This window comes from Acipenser ruthenus, chromosome 28 (assembly GCF_902713425.1).
Source record: "Acipenser ruthenus chromosome 28, fAciRut3.2 maternal haplotype, whole genome shotgun sequence".
NCBI classification, from domain to species: domain Eukaryota; kingdom Metazoa; phylum Chordata; class Actinopteri; order Acipenseriformes; family Acipenseridae; genus Acipenser; species Acipenser ruthenus.
In genome coordinates, this window is record NC_081216.1 from 15,195,070 (window position 1) to 15,202,023 (window position 6,954).

The window sequence follows — 6,954 nt, forward strand, 5'->3', positions numbered from 1 at the left end:
CTGTGATGCGATGGAAATATTTTTTCATTCTTATTTATTCATTTATTTTACTTCCTCGGTACATATTGGTCAATCGAATGTGACCGCTTCTTTGTGCTATAGGTTAAATGGTCTCATTGCAGCTTATTATTGGAGTCCAGTTGATTATTGGATACAAATTGACCTAAACAGCAAGCATAGCATTATACTGTATTTAAAATAGTTGCATATGCCTTAAGGCTTTGTTTCTCCAATTGAAAATTCTGTTAACTGTTTTGTAAATATTTAATGTACTTTAGGTGTTGTGGCGAGATATAGGCCAGATATTTGCTTTCCTTGCAGTACAGGTTTCTCATGTGTGATTTTACTCTTCCCTGATGAATTAATAATATATATTTTAGTCAGGACTGTGATTTAAAACAACATTTTTATTAAATAAAAACTGTTGACCTAGTCATGTATTGCAGCATTTTAACTTGTTTGGTTTTGTCTCTTGGCCTTGCCTTTCAGCAAACTTGGTGCTACCTTGCATATTGACTGACATACCTGAACCAGCATTGAGAGATAGGCAGGGCAACTGCCAACCCCCCCCCGCCCCCCTCCCCCGGCAAGGCTAAAAATGAGGTGGAGGCTGGGGAGGAGGAAAACACGGAACAGACTGGAATGAGAGGTAGACTTACAAATACACCAGCAGTGGATATGCCCCACAGTGTCTCAATGGCTGCCCTGGACTGGAGGGACCCCTTCTAAAAGTTTCCTATAATAAAAGCATAGCAGAGTGTGATGGATCACAATGAAAGCATTTTAAAGCATAGGTAATCATTATATGTAATCAGAGTACAGTAAAGCACATTGAACAAAACATGGTAAACCATGCTAAAGTATAGTTAATACATAGTATAACCATGTGAAAAGCATGGGAAAATTTATTGTGGTAAACTTTTGTAAGGGGCCAGTCCCTCAGAGGGTGGACAGCAGTCCTGTCGTATAATCGACATACTCATTTCACCAAAATAATATTGGAACCCAGACATGCAGGGGTTAACAGCCACTGTAAAGCATTCACCCACTGTGCCACCAAGCAGCTGCAGCACTGGCATTCTGTTCTCTAATAAAACACTATTCTATTGGAATGTTCTTACTTGAGGATGTATATTTAAGTTTATTTACCAAGTAATATAATACACCTTTGTTTCTGTTGGGTTCACAGCTTTACAGCTGGGCGGGTCTTACATACAGTACAAGGAGTTGACGCCACCAGCCTCATAAAGAATATAACTATCTAAACTGTGATTTGGAATACAGTACTTAACTACATCAACCTCTGGACCCTGGGTCATATCTGCATATCACTTTCTTTGTAGTTGTGGGTAAAATTGCTCAAATATTGAGTTTTATTGTCTTTGTTTCTTATGAGCTGGGACAGTGGTTTGCACTATTTTGAATACCCTAGCAACTTATTGAAGTTGCCAGAACTTTCATTTCTCATGCACACCCTCATTCTGGTTTGTGTATTTCCAGCAGTGTCCATTTAATGTCACTGAATCCTCTGTGTTTTTCAAAAGTGGAGCCTCCGCAATATTAAATGCAGGTTATTCAAGTAGATGCATCAATTTAATTAGTGTTATCATTTTCCTATTTTTTTTATTTGTATAATGTTTTTATCCTTTGACTGCGCTTCCGGAGAATCTAGCCCTATGGTTATACAATCTAATTTACTGTCCATCCCGCATTGTACTAACTGACAGAATCAGATTGTTTGGGATTTTTAGAGAAACTTCAACATTTCACGGGCCAAAGAATTGTGAATGGCAAGTGAAGTTAGATGTTCCAGCAACGTCATTTGCTGGGCTTTTCAAAACCATTCAAAGCACTTTACCAGGTCATACGAAGAACATCAATGAAACTCAATAATTCAGCAAACTTCTCAGAACATGGGAAAGGTAAGGAAAAGCAATGGCTGTCTCAGACTTTCCTATTTTTAACTATTCTTTAACTATGAAACCAGCAAAATTAAGATCTGCCAAGGTTGTAATTTTAACATTTTTGTAAAAAGCTTTGTCACAATTTAGTATGATGCAAATGGGTGGTTTTAAGCTCAAACCAATAAATCAGTCATTCGTGCCAGAAACAAAACCTCCATAAACTGTTTTGTTTAATTATTCACCAGGTGATTTTTTTGAACACCCCACCAGAAAGATAGAAAGATAACCTGGGTTAATAGCTGGGGACTCGGGTCTCGATCAGGTTTATAGCATTACTCTTGAACAGCATGGGGCAGATTTATGAGGGGTTTGCATGATCATTCTGTTCTGAGAGGAAATAATAAAGAACAGATTGAGCAGCTGGGGGGGGGGGGGGGGGGGACACAGAACCCCACACTCATTTTTCAACCCCCAATAAATTGTAGATAAGTGTCCCCTTAAAAGTCACAATTCTTATGTGAGAGCACAGCACCCAGGTTGGGTTAAGTTTTGATAGTATCAAAAGAAATTTAGAAATACTAAAATAAACTATGTAAAATTCAATGTTCAACATTGTGGCTAAAGGTACATTTGTAAAATTAAATAACAGTCTTATTTTGACTGTGTAAGTGGCAAAAATACTTTTATAGTCAAAACTTTAATTAGATTTTACAAGGGGACTATTTTTTGGAAATAGCTGAAGAGAAAGTAAAACTCTAATAACAAATCCAGTTAACATGGTCTTTTACCAATGTCACTGTCACAACTTGCCATGCTGTTGTATAGTAAAGCATATTTATTCATGTGTCAGCCCCCATGCCTTGCATTTACACTTCTCTTCAACCATGGGGTTACTTATACTCGGAGACAAGCACATGGGCTTAGATACAAAACCAAAAGATTAAATGCATATTCTGAACCACCCATGGTTTGAATGACATTTTAAGCTACTTGCTCTTAATAATAATAATAATAATAATAATAATAATAATAATAATAATAATAATAATAATTTAAACTGTATTTCCATCAAGGGGTTCTAGAGACAAGATAAACCACAAGAGCTCCCCAGAGACGCACTAGCGAACCATTCTAAATCCTGCTATTTGTACCACAGCAGCATATGTCTTTATGATAGAATGGGTTTATAATAGAGCCCCCTGAACATTTTAATTGTTAAATGGCTTAAACCATAAGAAAGTCTGCAAGTGAACATTAAAGTACAGTTGTGTATTACAGGCTGAAACACGCCACAAAAACCACATTACTAATGACATAATCTTTCCATGTGTTTTACGAGAAAGCCATTAAAGAGTGCTCAACTTCTGGGAATGCCAAAAGGGGATTGTCTCTTGGTAGGATATGAAGCAAGTAGTCTTTAATGAAGTTCATTAAGTTTGCTTGTAAATCACTTGCATGCCTAGCTTTTTATTCCTGTAGAATGTTGTTACACAATGATTTTCTTAAGGCCTGTCATTTAACTTTACTTTGTAATTTCCAATTATGATACCCCTATTTTCCCCATTTTAAATACCCCATGCTAGTTTTCCCATAGTTATCCATGTATTTCTGCCAAATAGCTATTATTACACCAGCTTGACAGAGTACACACTGGCATGTCAAGTCCACTGTACAAAATGAAAATGTTCCTGTCGTAGCTGATTCAGATTTTTTAGAATGAGGGTGTTTCTTTATTAAATTAATATGAGTTCATGAACGCTGAGAATAAATCTTTTTATAGCTTTACTGTACCCGTGTCTCGCAGACCATGTGTTGTGCTGGGTAAGTCAGACGTTCAGGGGAGCGTAGGCTTGCTTCCTGGCTGTGCAAGGTCTTTGGCTTCCACAGGGTGCATTGTATTGCCTCTGGTGCTCCCGTAAATTAGGGTGGCAAAACCAGAAGGGACTGAGTTTCCGCACTGCACTACAGTAGACCCTACTGGTCAGGCGCCTGGTAAGCTCAAGGGGACAAATGCAGGGCTGGCCTTTGTCCTCCAGGGGCTGACATCACTCTGGAGCTCCTGGGTATAAGGAGTCTGGCTTGGTAGTGGGATCGGAGGACAACCACTGACCTTCAGTTTTCCTGAGCTGTTGTGGGGATTGCTGTGGTGAGGAACATTCTAACCTGGAGGGAAAAATGGGTAAAATCTAAATTTAAAAAAAAAAAAGTAAACTTGTATAGAACCCTGTTTAAGAGTGAATTTTAATTTTAACACTAATCAAACAACCCAAAATGTGTTTAAAAATGTTAAATATGCACATCTTTCAGCATCACTACAGCACTATCCTAGTAGACTGTGTTGCTACCAGGCAGCTCCTCCAGAAACAATAAGTAATGTATGTCCTGAAGTTAGACGCTTAGTGTTTGCTTGGATGACTTGTGAAGTTTGAACTGGCACGGAAGCTTCGGGGCGCTATAACTTAAGCTGCCCCAACTAACTTGGGGAATTTTTGTTTTTAAACACTGAAGAAAAAAAAAAATTATTGAAGCAGAAAAACTTGTATCTGCACCCAGAGCAATATGCAAGCTTTTTCTTACAATCTGGTATTAATGACATGGGTTACCAAATACTGTATCTTGGTTGTTTATTAATTAGCCAACAAAGAGATAATATTTTACCTATTTAACTATGGCACTTATATTTATATCCCCTTGTGTCAAGGATGGCTTTGTGGTGAAGTCAGACCAGGAAGAGAGACACAGTTCTGCGAGGTAGAAAGCGCAGCTGTGCCTGGGTTTGATTGCTTATTAATCATTCAAACAGACTGCACGTGAACTGCTTGGGCAGGTATGGTAATTAACCCTTCCCTGCCGACTTTACATACATACATATTAAATAATAACAACCCCTCTTAAATTTCTGCTGTTCCACTGTAATATTTTGATTTGATTTGTCCACTGAAACAGATGAAACTCAGCCCGGCTAGTGTTGGTGATCACAAGTCTGGTCTTGTAAAGTGCTTTTGTTGCTTTTTCTTTCTTGCATGCCATACTTAAGAGCTATCATGCACTGGTGATGTGTCTGCTCCGAGGTGACAGTGCCTCCATTCCCTTAGCAAGTGAAAATTGTTATTTAAGTGTGCACCATACAATATAACACTCGGGAGTGAAATTACAGTTCTTCATATGGTTCGTCTGGCCTGGAACGCTGAATAATACCCCCTCCCCTTCCTCATACCTTCAGACTTGCCTTGGCAGATGGTGAGTTGCTGCTGGGAAAAGACCACCTGTTGTGTAGTCCCATTCAAACTGGAGGTTAAAAGCAACGGCGTGCAAACTAGTTGCTTGCGTTAATAGCACGTAACCGACCTGAAACATAATTTCCCCCTAAATAGCTTATGTCAGTCTGCTGTGAAGAGTGAGCTCAAATATGCTGGCCTGAACAGAATAGGTAACAACTGCTGGCATGGCCTGGAGCACAGTTTATATGCTGGCTTGTATCTCTGCCTCCCCCACGCCAGATAGACAATGCAATCGATCCAAACCATTCCCTATGAGAGACAGAGAAATCACATCTTGTCAAAAGTGTGGAGGGATGTCGAGGGTGAGAAAACCATCTGTCAAAAGGAGGAACAAGGAATTAGCAATGGGGTACATTTTTTATAAGCTGTTATATCTTCTAGTATTGTGATGAAAACCTCAATTAAGGCACAATATAAAAAGTCAAATAGAAAGTAAATATGGCATGGTTTTAAATAAAGTTAATTTATAACAAAAACTGTGATTTTGAAGACAGATAATAGTATTATGGACATCGAAAAATTGTAAACAGGAAACGTGTGGGCGGATAAGTTATTATTATTATTATTATAATTAGTTGTAAACGTTTACATCTGTATAAACTACAGGAGTTTGCAGCCTTAGTGTTTACAGTAACCCTGTAAATACGAAACACAAATGCCTTGACTGACTTTGCCTCTGAACAGCTGTACAACCCATTAGCCACATTGCACATTAGTTTACCATATTTTCTTATAAAAGTTAATCACTGTAAATCTGCAGTGTAATTTTAGTTATAGTATACATTTAGCACTGTTTAACATGATTAATTTGGCATGTTTATTTAATATGCTTTATCAGCCCTCCCTGGGCTTTACAATACTTGCATATCCTTTCGTTATGCTTCATTACAATTTGCTGTGCTTTTACTATGGGAACATTTTATAAGGGAATCTGAGAACACAAATAAAAATACATTGATTGAGGGTTACATCATCAAGTCATATTATGTAAATGAGATTTGCAAAGTGTTTACTGTTCTAAGTTTATATCTAATTAAAAATATTATACACACACAAAATGCCTCCATCAGACAAGCCCCACAATGTTGGTGGAACTGTTTGGGTGTTTACATGGAGGAATTCCATGTGATTAGAGAACCAAGTTCAGCTCCAAGACAAATGCTCCCTGTGAAAAGAGCCTGCTTTGCATTTCTTTCACCCAGTGTGGCCCAGACACCACACAGTCTGGAAGCTGTCCCCCTATTCGCAGTTCTAAAGCCCTGAGCCCCCTCTGGGTAATGTCTATTGTAAAATCCCATTGATCCTTGACTCTGACCATATTGTGTCTCAGCACGAAGTCAAAATAGGAAGGACAAAAGCAGCCCCCTGCATTGTCTTCATCTCCAAATGAAGCAGTATGGTCCATCCTGCTAGCTCTGAGCTGGCTTGTAATGGTGGGGACAGAGACAGAGCTGGATGAAATGCAAGGAATGTAATTTCAATACAAATACAATTCTAAATCCCCAAATACTGAAATATCAATAGTTTTAGTTTTTCTAAACGTCAAAAAAACAAATGGACTTGAGTTAAGCATCTCTGTTTTTATATATGAAGGGTTTAGGGAAAGGTAACCCATATTTTCATTTACATTGTGAATGTAATGTCAATAGCATGTTTTGCAATGCAATTTTATCAAGCTTGAGCTTAATGTCAGATTGGACCAGGAAGTGTCAGTAATACACACTCTTTGTTTAGCTTTTCATTTCAAAAGACTAAAGGCTGTTCTTCAC

At 38.2% G+C, this 6,954-nt stretch overlaps 1 long non-coding RNA gene across 1 annotated transcript in view; it reads left to right on the forward strand.

Annotated features, from left to right (window-relative positions):
* Window positions 1-2,261, forward strand: part of LOC131702008 (uncharacterized) — a 3,536-nt gene extending 1,275 nt beyond the window's left edge. Inside the window, exon 3 of the long non-coding RNA XR_009309239.1 lies at window positions 490-2,261. This is a non-coding gene — a long non-coding RNA (uncharacterized LOC131702008). The remainder of the gene's footprint in view (window positions 1-489) is intronic.
* The last annotated feature ends 4,693 nt before the right edge of the window (window positions 2,262-6,954 follow it).